The sequence below is a fragment of the Schistocerca serialis genome, chromosome 7 (genome assembly GCF_023864345.2).
Source record: "Schistocerca serialis cubense isolate TAMUIC-IGC-003099 chromosome 7, iqSchSeri2.2, whole genome shotgun sequence".
NCBI lineage: Eukaryota > Metazoa > Arthropoda > Insecta > Orthoptera > Acrididae > Schistocerca > Schistocerca serialis.
Window position 1 is genome coordinate 327,578,602 of NC_064644.1, and position 12,427 is coordinate 327,591,028.

The 12,427-nt window shown below is 42.3% G+C and overlaps 1 non-coding gene across 1 annotated transcript; it reads left to right on the forward strand.

Moving 5' to 3' along the window:
- Window positions 1-437: 437 nt before the first annotated feature.
- Window positions 438-512, forward strand: Trnas-cga (transfer RNA serine (anticodon CGA)). The gene has a single exon. It is a non-coding gene; the product is annotated as a tRNA-Ser (tRNA).
- Window positions 513-12,427: the final 11,915 nt, after the last annotated feature.

The following is a 12,427-nucleotide window of genomic DNA, read 5'->3' on the forward strand; positions in this document are numbered from 1 at the left end:
ATCTTTTTACAGTCCAGCTTCTGGAAAAAGTGATGAAGTCAGTATTTCCAGGCGTATTCCTACGTAACTTCTCAATGCAAATTGATCTTCTCATATGTTGGCTTCATGCAATAGTTACATTCTTCTATAGATAATTCGCATTAATGCTTTTCAGCTATGACTTGTTAAACTGATGATCCGAGAATACTCGAACCTGTCAGCAGCTGCCTTCTTTGATGTTTGGAGTGTTACATTTTTCTTGATAGGTATGGATACTGCGGGATCGGTTCCGTAGAAGCGTTTACATTTTTATGTGCACTGGTGTGACAGTAACATTCACAATGATATGTCAACTGCCAAGCAACTTAGCTAAGTGACACTTCGAGCTTCTGTAAAGTTTGGAAGGTAGGAGACGAGATACTGCCAGAAGTAAAGCTGTGAGTAACGCCCGTGAGTTGTGCTTCGGTAGCTCAGTTGGTAGAGCAGTTGCCCGCGAAAGGCAAAGGTCCCGAGTTCGAGTCTCGGTCGGGCACACAGTTTTAATCTGCCAGGAAGTTTCATATCAGCGCACACTCCGCTGCAGAGCGAAAATCTCATTCTGGAAACATCCCCCAGGCTGTGGCTAAGCCATGTCTCCGCAGTATCCTTTCTTTCAGGAGTGCTAGTTCGCAGGAGAGCTTCTGTAAAGTTTGGAAGGTAGGAGACGAGATACTGGCAGAAGTAAAGCTGTGAGTACCGGGCGTGAGTCCTGCTTCGGTAGCTCAGTTGGTAGAGCACTTGCCGGCGAAAGGCAAAGGTCCCGAGTTCGAGTCTCGGTCGGGCACACAGTTTTAATCTGCCAGGAAGTTTCATATCAGCGCACACTCCGCTACAGAGTGAAAATCTCATTCTGGAAGCATATAGGTTTCTAATCGAAGAAGTAAAAATAATGTTATTTGATCCATTTTGGATCTTGTGAACTCTTTGGCTTTCATTGATTGTTGATGAATTAGCGGACAGCCACAAATACTTTTTGAATGCATTATTTCAATACCATAACCGATTTTGTGTTACCATGCCGTCTTCAGACGGCTAACATTTCCAAGTACACTGATGTTTTGGTTAGCAGCATGTTATCTGTTCCTTCACTGCACAGGAGTGTTTGAATATTTAGAGCCACTTTATATGTAGTTTCAATAATGAAAACATGCTACTGTGCCTGCAATTATTTAGATATAAGGCGAAACAATTATATCACATGTATACGTTCCAGTGGATTGCGATTTGTTTTGTTATGGTCCGTATGGCTTTCAATGGCTCTTACATTGCCAACATCGCAGATATTATAAATAAATCACAGTGGCGCACTTCATAATATTTGTAATGTTAGTTTGAACATCAATGCACTTAGATTGTTATGAAGTGTGCCATTGTGATTTATTTATAATATTTACGACATTTGTAATGCAGCTGCTATATATCCACCTGGAAAGGCATAAGGACCATAACGAAACAAATCGCCATCCATTGGAGCGTATGTAAGTGTGCACAAAGGTTTCGCCTTATCTACACTAACGATAAATCTGTAAAAATGTCGTGTCTGTCTGTTTGAATATGCTTCTCTAAAACTGCTTGACGAATTTTCGTGGGGTTTTCACAGGTAACTTTAGCATACATCGGGTAACTGTATAGGCCTTATTTCGCAAATATCTAATGATGAAAAAATTTGTAATTTAATGTTTTCTCTAAAACCATCGTATCTGTGTGTCTGTCTGGTTGACATGATAATCTGTTTCATGAGGTTTTCACAGGTAACTTGAGCATAAGAGATATCGTAATTGAAAGTGATGTGCATACTAATGTTATGAATGCGAAATTAGCTCTATCTGTTGCGTTTTCATAACTAATCCGCTGCACCGATTTCGATGAAATTTGGTATGGAGGTAGCACGAATCCTGAGGAAGAAGAGAGACTGCTTTAGAACGTGCGTAGTAAAAGATACTTATTGATTTGAAGAATATTAAGGGAATTAGGGAAAAATATTTACTCTTTGAAAACGGTATTACTGTTTGACTCTTGATCTTTACGATATCTGTGAAAATGGTTTCATTGGTCGATACGTGCTACATGATATTGTTCAAAGTAACGAATATAATGCTTATACAACCTTTGATGTGTTTAAGCCATACATCCACATTATTTGTTGCATAATGTACACGTTGTACAATGTATAGCTACTTCATTAGCATTATGCACAGATGTGCCCCTTGTCTGTTGCAACATCTTTGGAGGAGGGAGAGCGGAGATCACGTCGCGTGCTATGCTCAACCGAACAGGCAGACACCTGAGGGCAGATTATATTATTGCATGTACGATAGCTTACTTACTCACCATCACTCATCATATCAAAGCTACTGATTGTGACTGCAGCTGCAGATAACAGTCACTACCTAAATAAATGCAGACACATTAATATATTTTTATTAATGACACAACATATAAAGTGGATCTAAATATTTAAATATACCTGTGCAGCGCTGCAGCAGAAGACAAAAGCTGCTGACCAAGACATCAGTGTAACTGGAAATGTCAGCCATCTGAAGATGGGTATGGTAGCCCGAAACCGATTATGGTATTGAAATAAAGCATTTAACAGTATTTTCGGCTCTCTGCGTTGTTCACCAACTTTAAAAATAATGTTAAACAAAATTACGAATACAGCAGAGGCTTTACTGTCTGACTCCCGACTTACCAGTCCTTCATAGAGTACAGCCTTCACTAAAACTTAGTTTTGTGAATGCACAGCAAGCTGTCGTCTGTCTCGATCTCCCGAAGTCAGATATCTGGTGCTTCATAAAAAGTGCCCATTTCCTTCTGTACTATCATTCCAAAGTTTTTCGCGTAATGAAGTTAGACATTGTAACATTTATCTTACAATGTTCTTTCCCAGGAAAGGCAACTAAAGTGGAGGTGTGGCGAGGCAGGTGGCGCCAAATGATTTGTCACTTTTGTGGATAAATGTTCTCGGACAGGCTTCGAGTAGTCCGTACACCAGCTCCTGAAGTGGTAGACCCTCGCGTTATTGATGTGCCGGCCACGAAGCGCCAGCTAAGCCCTATATTGCTACTGAATCAGAGTATTCATCAAAATGATAAAATGGAAACAGAAAATTAAAATGCTACACGCTCAATCCGTGATCCTTCTCGGTTCTTAATTTGCTATGAACACCATGTAACAGCAGTTCTCATATCACTGCACGTAGCGGCCTCCACTCTACCGGCACTAACGACGAGCCAATCATTCGAAGTGAGTGCAGTTGTATGTACACAGTTCCGGCGATAGCCAAGTAGATGCGCGGTCGTTAACAGCGGAGAGGCGCTCGGCCGCTTTAATGCGAGCGGAGTCCTAAACGCGTCTCGGAGACGCGATCCGCAGTGGGGCGCGGGTCGGCAGGAATTAGTTTGGCAGTGCTCAGATAATCCCCGTTTTTATTGGCTGTCGCGTCGTATAAGCCGGTGCGGCACTGAGGGGCGGCCATCATACGGCCGTGGGATCACAGCGCAGGTCTTCCACGGCTGTAGCAGATCGCTTCGAGCAGTAAGCACCTACCGCCGAGCCGGTCTCGCGTTCACATTTACGTCTGCGGCGCAGAGGGTGAGGAGGGAGCAACGGGAAGACCATTGTGTTAGTCCGCTGGCTCAGCAGTCTTGCACTCAACGAGGTTAGAATAAAGTCAGAGGGCACTGTCTACGCCGAGAGCAGGCATTGGATGATGCCAGAGCGCGCGAAAGTCCGCCATCTTTTAGATATAAAAACAAGGATTTCTCCCTTAAAAACCCGTGTGAAACTTACACTCGCTGTTGGAAGCCACTGTACTGACAGGAACATTTGAATATGTACTTAGATACCACATACTTTCGTGGATGACTATTCATAATCAGACGGCTCAAGCAAATTATTCACAAATGATTGTATGTTTCAGTGAATGATACCTACTATTTCTTGACACAATTTAATGTTAAACTTGTTTTCCTTTGCTGTTGGCAAGTGATTTCACGGCAGCTATTTTGGCATTGTATATTATTCTGAAATGTTTACATCTGAGACAACACAGAAAGTGAGAGTTTTTCTGTGAGTAAAAAGGCTTTGAGCTTTCTCACTGCAAGAGCCACACTGTACTGCAGTACCAAGATGATCAAGTACCTTTCGATGTCTCACGTGAGCTCTCAGGTTCGGAAATAAAATCATGTTTAAACACGTACTCATAACATCACTAGCCATTAAATTAATGGCATTCTGTGGATATACGTATTGCATCACTTGTGAAATCAGGTGCCCCACATTGGTACCACTTATTATTCTAGGATGAGGCAAATAAGAATCAAATGTAATCCTGGCATAAGCGAGCGCTCTTGTAGAATAGAAGTGAAGCATTGACGCAAAATACCTCAAAGCAGAATCGTAATTTGTAAGAACGACAGAACATGTTGTTTTGGCAGACTGTCATGACAATTCTTTATTTATGCTGGATAAACTGTTAAGCAATGAAATACTCTTCACATATGAAGCTGTTCTTCTGCGAGGCCTTTGCCACGTGATGCAAACGACTATTTAGCTGCTTGAGGTGACAGTTTGGCTGTTGAGGAAGCTTGATTTTCTTCCTGTTTACTTCACACATAGTGTACAACTGTCTGTTGATGTGAACAAGAGTGTCGCGATGTGGGGGGTATGGATTGAGGGGAAAGACTTTTGGCAACACTACATAACAAACGGATGCATAAAATTAGCATTTCATGTCATAATTTTTTATGTACGCACATTATTATTATTTTCCGGAGCAGTACTCACAAAAACAAAAAAAAAAAAGCTCTTCCAGTATAACAACTAACACAGAGCAGAATAAGTGATTAATACGCTGAAAATTTTAAACGAATAAATTAGTACCTGATCACAACATTCACTTGCTGTATTGTCTAAAATGTAAATATTTAAGTATAATACACAATGCAAAGATAGCTGCTGTGAAATCGCCTGCCAACAGCAAAGGAAAACAAGTTTAACATCAAATTCTGTCAAGAAATAGTAGGTATCATTTACTGAAACGTGCAATCATTTGTGAATAATTTGCTTCAGCTTACATTCTGCATGGTTCAAATGGCTCTGAGCACTCAGTCCCCTAGAACTTAGAAGTATTTAAACATAACTAACCTAAGAACATCACACACATCCATGCCCGAGGCAGGATTCGAACCTGCGACCGTAGCGGTCGCGCGGTTCCAGACTGTAGCGCCTAGAACCACTCGGCCACTACGGCCGGCCATTCTACATGTATGAGAGAAACGATTAAAAATGCAAAGATCTGATATGAACACATGACACTGAAGTTCGATTAAAATGAGCTGCATGGGAATGCTCTGAACATGCTGTGCTGTATTTTACTGATGAGCTGCATTTCGTTGCAAAGCCTTGAGCCACAAGTTGCTCCTTGCACTGTCCTTTGTGAACCTACATATGGCAAACATGAAAGTTAGTGATGAAGACATCGAAGTAAATAGCCCGTATTTAAACCAAAAGTATTATTTTTAGCTGAAGCATTTACCTGTGGAAAGTTGTGGCATACTTTCGGCTTCTGTTTATGGATTCACAAGTAAGCCGAGTAACTGCTTTTACACAATTTTCTGTTTGTATTTCGATGAATAATATTACAATACGCATACGATAATCACAATGTTTTGATCACAAACTTTTGGCGGAGAGCATAATTCGTTGGCTTCATGTTTTCGGCGTTAGGGCATCTCTATAGATTCTAACATCCTTGGTTACAGTTCTAGCAGCATGTGGTACTACCAATGTTTCCTGATATGGTTCAAGTCTCTGACAGCACGGAACACAAAGTAGAGTGATTAAAACAGGTAAGTGTGAGGCGTGTAGGCTTCGTGAGGCTGCAAGATTCCAACCGTGTCGCACACTTTAATGCACGACGCCACAGGTCTATGGCAAACTATAAACAATGCAAATGATCTGTATCGAATCAACTCTCTCGATATGGACATCATTGTCTATGTATTCAGAGATGAAGTGACAAATTGTGCACAACGGAAACGATTTAGGAATTAGTGGCCCCAACGAATGAGTTGAGGGCACGATCCTCTCCAAAATCAACGGTAATAAACAGAGCTGTAGGGTTCATCGATCTACTGATATCAAAAATTGTTCTACTTTGGCTGTAATTTATTATTAAAAATTCAAAAGGAATACACAAACATGTTTAAGAAATGAGAGAAAATGTTCTCCAAATCAACGGAGATGAGGGAACACTGGAACACAAAATCCTTACAATAAGTTGAATTAAATACAACCATAGAATGAGAGCTCGTAGGGAAGGGATAGTGAAAAGAATGTGGTACTTAATCCGCACTCTACCAAATTAAATCAAACACAAGGTTCCGCATTGGACATGATGCCAAGGTGAAGAAATAGCTCACTAGCTGCGGTTTTTTTCTTTTTCTTTTCTTTTCTTTTTTTGTTTTTTTTTTAAATAAGGCAACTGGTGTGCTATTTCTTTACATCAGAAATCTTGTTATTTCATTCACACCGCCACCGCCCAGTGCAATCGGACTTCTTTTGTGCACACGTACTTGCTTCACACAGTCAGAGAGAGTGGACGTGATGAAAGCTAAAAAAGTAGTAAGACTCCTTGACACATTGAAAGTAAAATTATGTACTACAACTGCTTCAAAATAACAGTTTCAAATATTTAGGGAAATTTTGAAAAACATATAATATAAAATAAAAATGTCGGCACTCGATATGGCCGTTTTGATATTCATATATAATGTGAAAAATATCATCTTTTTATATCGATATTTTTTGGAGAAAATATCGATTTATCGATATACCGATATATTATCAACAGCCTTACTGCAATCTTTGGAGTTCCATTTGAATATAAAGTCTTGCATTATTTGAGTAAGGGAAAAAAGCAATAAAGAAATAATCTAACTGTGTCGTGGTCGAAAAGTGAGTAATAGCAAGAAAAGGAATGAAACGAAGGACCGGCTCAAGCCTGATATGTTTCAAATCGGGCCCCTTTTTCAACTTCTTCGTAACATCTTGACTGACTCTGGGTTCCCTAGTTCCGGATCCGCTGAAGTCGATAGAAGTCGGTCGAATTAGGTCTGCTAGTGTTTTGTATCCAGGAGCTGCCAACGTTGGCAATCTAACAATATAGTAACCGTGGATACTATAGTCGTTACGAAGTGATTGTCATACCGGCCCGAGTCAAACCGGTAAACACTGCATGATGAAAGTGCAGCTTGACCCCCCTCCCCCTACACGCCGCTTTCCGAACCTCTTCATCCCCCTTGAAAACAATGTCCTGGTTGACAGTGAGCGAAGCTTGCTCCCTCTGCTCCCCGCAACCACCTGAAAATTCGTTCAGTACAATGTGAACAAACAACACACGAGCAAAGTTCTTGTCTCAGTCGACTGCTCGTGGCAAGTGAGTTTACTGCAGCGCCTCTGATGCCTTATTCCTGTACTGATTGTCGCCTGGCACGAGAAAAAGTTTACAGAAAGCTTGAATTTATTTGTACAGTTTGTTGAAAGCCGAAATGTGCTCTCATTATGAAACACTGGATGAATGTAGTGTGGGTAATTTGTGCCTCGTTTTGAGCTAGTTAGTTAGCAAAAGCTACTCTTTCACGCATGTCAGTGTTTATGAGTGAGAATGACGTAATTTTGCGGGTATGTTTAGTGGTACAACCAAATACTATCTGGAAAATGTGTTGCCGACAGTGAAGAAGTGATAAATTATAACGTCATGAACAGTGAAAATGTAGTATGTGGTAAACATATCACCCTAAATCATTTTCTGGGGGTGACAGCGCGAAGAAGTTTCGTTAAAGTTAGAAATTATTGTAAAGTTTGTCGAAAGTTCCTGAGTCTTGTCAGACATATTATACTCGAAACACCTGAAAAAATTTCACAGCATGAGACAGTTGATATGCCAACATCATCAGCGAATTCTCTGGCTGTCATTCTGCGATCGACTCTTCATTTTCCACGAATGCATTCAGGAGCGTCATAAAGGCCAAGCTCATGTCATGGTATGGGGTACAACACGAAGACCCTTGGTTCCAGTGGCCGGCTCTATGGACAGCAGGAGTTACATTTCTGACGTGTTGAGGCTGGTGGCTGTGCCTTAGCTTCGACATCTTCTTGATCTTATTTTTGAAGAAGATAATGCTAGATCAAATGTTTCCCTTGCTATCATGACTCAGATACATCTTACACAGTCCAGTCAGATTAATATGACTACTGCCTGTGTTCGACGTCAACGTTCAATAGCCGGCGACTGTGGCTGAGCGGTTCTAGGCGCTTCAGTCCAGAACCGCGCTGCTGCTACGGTCGCAGGTTCGAATCCTGCCTCGCTCATGGATGTGTGTGATGTCCTTAGGTTAGTTAGGTTTAAGTAGTTCGAAGTTCTAGGGGACTGATGACCTCAGATGTTAAGTGCCATAGCGTTCAGAGCCATTTGAACCATTTTGAACGTTCAATAGCCATTCATAGACGGCTGGTAGCAGCAGTAGCAGTAGATAGTTTATAAAGCGCCTCAGGGGGATGCGGAAAACAGTGGAGTCGTTGTCATGATGCGGAAACTGAGCAATTTATCTGACGCCAAAAACGGCATGATATTTGGTTTTCGGATGGAGGGTGGAAGCATTTCCAAAGCGGCTAAATTACACTGCTGGCCATTAAAATTGCTACGCCAAGAAGAGATGCAGATGATAAACGGGTATTCATTGGACAAATATATTATACTAGAACTGACATGTGATTGCATTTTCACGCAGGGTGCATAGATCCTGAGAAATCAGTACCCAGAACAACCACCTCTGGCCGTAATAACGGCCTTGATACGCCTGGCCATTGAGTCAAACAGAGCTTGGATGGCGTGTACAGGTATAGCTGCCCATGCAGCTTCAACACGATACCACAGTTCATCAAGAGTACTCACCGGCCTATTGTGACGAGCCAGTAGCTCGGCCACCATTGACCAGACATTTTCGATTGGTGAGAGATCTGGGGAATGTACTGGCCAGGGCAGCAGCCTAACATTTTCTGTATCCAGAAAGGCCCGTACAGGACCTGCAACATGCGGTCGTGCATTATCCTGCTGAAATGTAGGGTATCGCAGGGATCGAATGAAGGGTAGAGCCACAGGTCGTAAAACGTCGTTCAAAATGCCGTCAATGCGAACAAGAGGTGACCGAGACGTGTAACCAATGGCACCCCATACCATCACGCCGGGTGATACGCCAGTATGGCGATGATGAATACACGCTTCCAATGTGCGTTCACCACGATGTCGCCAAACACGGATGCGACCATCATGATGCTGTAAACAGAACCTGGATTCATCCGAAAAAATGACGTTTTGCCATTGGTGCACCCAGGTTCGTCGTTGAGTACACCATCGCAGGCGCTCCTGTCTGTGATGCAGCGTCAAGGGTAACCATAGCCATGGTCTCCGGGCTGATAGTCCATGCTGCTGCAAACGTCGTCGATCTGTTCGTGCAGATGGTTGTTGTCTTGCAAACGTCTCCAGCTGTTGACTGAGGGATCGAGACGTAGCTGCACGATCTATTACAGCCATGCAGATAAGATGCCTGTCATCTCGACTGCTAGTGGTACGAGGCCGTTGGGATCCAGCACGGCGTTCCGTAGTACCCTCCTGAACCCACCTATTCCAAATTCTGCTAACAGTCATTGGATCTCGACCAACGCGAGCAACAGTATCGCGATACGATAAACCGCAATGGCGATAGGCTACAATCCGACCTTAATCAAAGTCGGAAACGTGATAGTATGCATTTCTTATCCTTACACGAGGCATCACAACGTTTGACCAGGCAACGCCGGTCGACTGCTGTTTGTGTGTGAGAAATCGGTTGGAAACTTTTCTCATGTCAGCACGTTGTTGGTGTCGTCACCGGCGCCAATCTCGTGTGAATGCTCTTAAAAGCTAATCATTTGCATATCACAGCATTTTCTTCCTGTCGGTTAAATTTCGCGTCTGTAGCACGTCATCTTCGTGGTGTAGCAATTTTAATGGCCAGTAGTGTAATAAACCGCTCACGTGCTGTCATGGTTAAAGTATTCAAAGTATATTGTGCATGGCAAAACGGCGCTATCCAAAACCGGGCCACAGATGACAGGAGTGAATGACGGCTGCAACTGTTAAGCAACTGACCACCCAGAACAATCAAGGGGCTACCAGCAGTGTTTCCTCATCGGGCATTCAGCGAATGTTGCTGTGGATGGGCCTTCACAGCAGGCACCTTGTTCATGCACTGATGCTGACTGCTGTTCATCAGCGATGAAGGCTGGAATTTGTGTGCCGGTACCGCAAGTGGACGTCCTCCGAGTGGTGGAAAGTGGCCTTCTCGGATGAATCACGTTTTATGCTCCGTCGGACAGATGGCTGTTGGCGTGTACGGCCTGAAACGGCTGAAAGAAAAGTGTCCAGGCCGGGGGGAGATCATTGTGGTCTGGGGAATTTTTTTCATGGCGTTCCCTGGGTGATCTCGTCAATTTCGGGTAAACGTATCACCGACTCACGGTCAGTTGCTGTACTGCAATATAACGCAACTTTGTTTCGTTTTACATTGGTTACACAAGAAGACAGAAAGAGAGAAACACACACACACATTTACACACACGTGGCAGAGAGAGAGAGAGAAAAAGAGAGAGAGAGAGAGAGACAGAGAGAGCGCTCGCAACTTAGATTCCCGCAGTCATATTCTGTCGATTTAGGCTCAAATAATGTACCACTTTCCTTATTTTGAACCAGACTATTGCTGTGATGTTGAATTGTGTTGTTTAATTCTCATCATCAAACCCGTGTGTTATGTTTTAAGTTCAAGAATTTTTTGCCATTTTACCTTTAAGTCACCGATTTTACCGCCAACTTATTTTTTATTATCTTCATCTTATTAAAACAAATTCTGTAGGCTGAAGAGCGGCGTAATAAGCTGCTGCCAGCCCGCCCCCTTCAGGGGAAATCCAAACTCAATAAAGGAGAAAAAAAGAAAAAAAACCCTTATTAAGTGTAATACATTTAAAGTATCGTGTTAATCAAATGATGGGAAATCCTAATAGCGAAAAAGTGTAGGACTGTGTTAATCTAACAGTGGAAAATCCAGGATGGAATATAACAATATTGACAAGGAAAGCTGCTACTCACCGCGATAAAATGTGTTGTGTTAATCAAAACAATGGAAAATCCAAGATGGAATGTAACAATATTGAGAAGGAAAGCTGCTATTCACTATATAGCAGACATGCTGAGTCGCGATGTTGTTGTTGTTGTCGTGGTCTTCAGTCCTGAGACTGGTTTGATGGAGCTCTCCATGCTACTCCATCCAGCGCAAGCTTCTTCATCTCCCAGTACTTACTGCAACCTACATCCTTCTGAATCTGCTTAATGTATTCATCTCTTGGTCTCCCCCTACGATTTTTACCCTCCACGCTGCCCTCCAATGCTAAATTTGTGATCCCTTGATGCCTCAGAACACGCCCTACCAACCGGTCCCTTCTTCTTGTCAAGTTGTGCCACAAACTTCTCTTCTCCCCTATTCTATTCAATACCTCCTCATCAGTTACGTGATTTACCCATCTAATCTTCAGCATTATTCTGTAGCACCACATCTCGAAAGCTTCTTTTCTCTTCTTGTCCAAACTATTTATCGTCCATGTTTCACTTCCATATACGGCTACACTCCATACAAATACTTTCAGAAACGACTTCCTGACACTTAAATCAATACTGGATGTTAACAAACTTTTCTTCTTGAGAAACGCTTTCCTTGCCATTGCCAGTCTACATTTTATATCCTCTCTACTTCGACCATCATCAGTTATTTTGCTCCCCAAATAGCAATACTCCTTTACTACTTTAAGTGTCTCATTTCCTAATCTAATTCCCTCAGTATCACCCGACTTAATTCGACTACATTCCATTATCCTCGTTTTGCTTTTGTTGATGTTCATCTTATATCCTCCTTTCAAGATACTCTCCATTCCGTTAAACTGCTCTTCCAAGTCCTTTGCTGTCTCTGATAGAATTACAATGTCATCGGCGAACCTCAAAGTTTTTATTTCTTCTCCATGGATTTTAATGCCTACTCCGAATTTTTCTTTTGTTTCCTTTACTGCTTGCTCAATATACAGATTGAATAACATCGGGGACAGGCTACAACCCTGTCTCACTCCCTTCCCAACCACTGCTTCCCTTTCATGCCCCTAGACTCTTATAACTGCAATCTGGTTTCTGTACAAATTGTAAATATCCTTTCGCTCCCTGTATTTTACACCTGCCACCTTTAGAATTTGAAAGAGAGTATTCTAGTCAACATTGTCAAAAGCTTTCTCTAAGTCTACAAATGCTAGAAACGTAGGTTTGCCT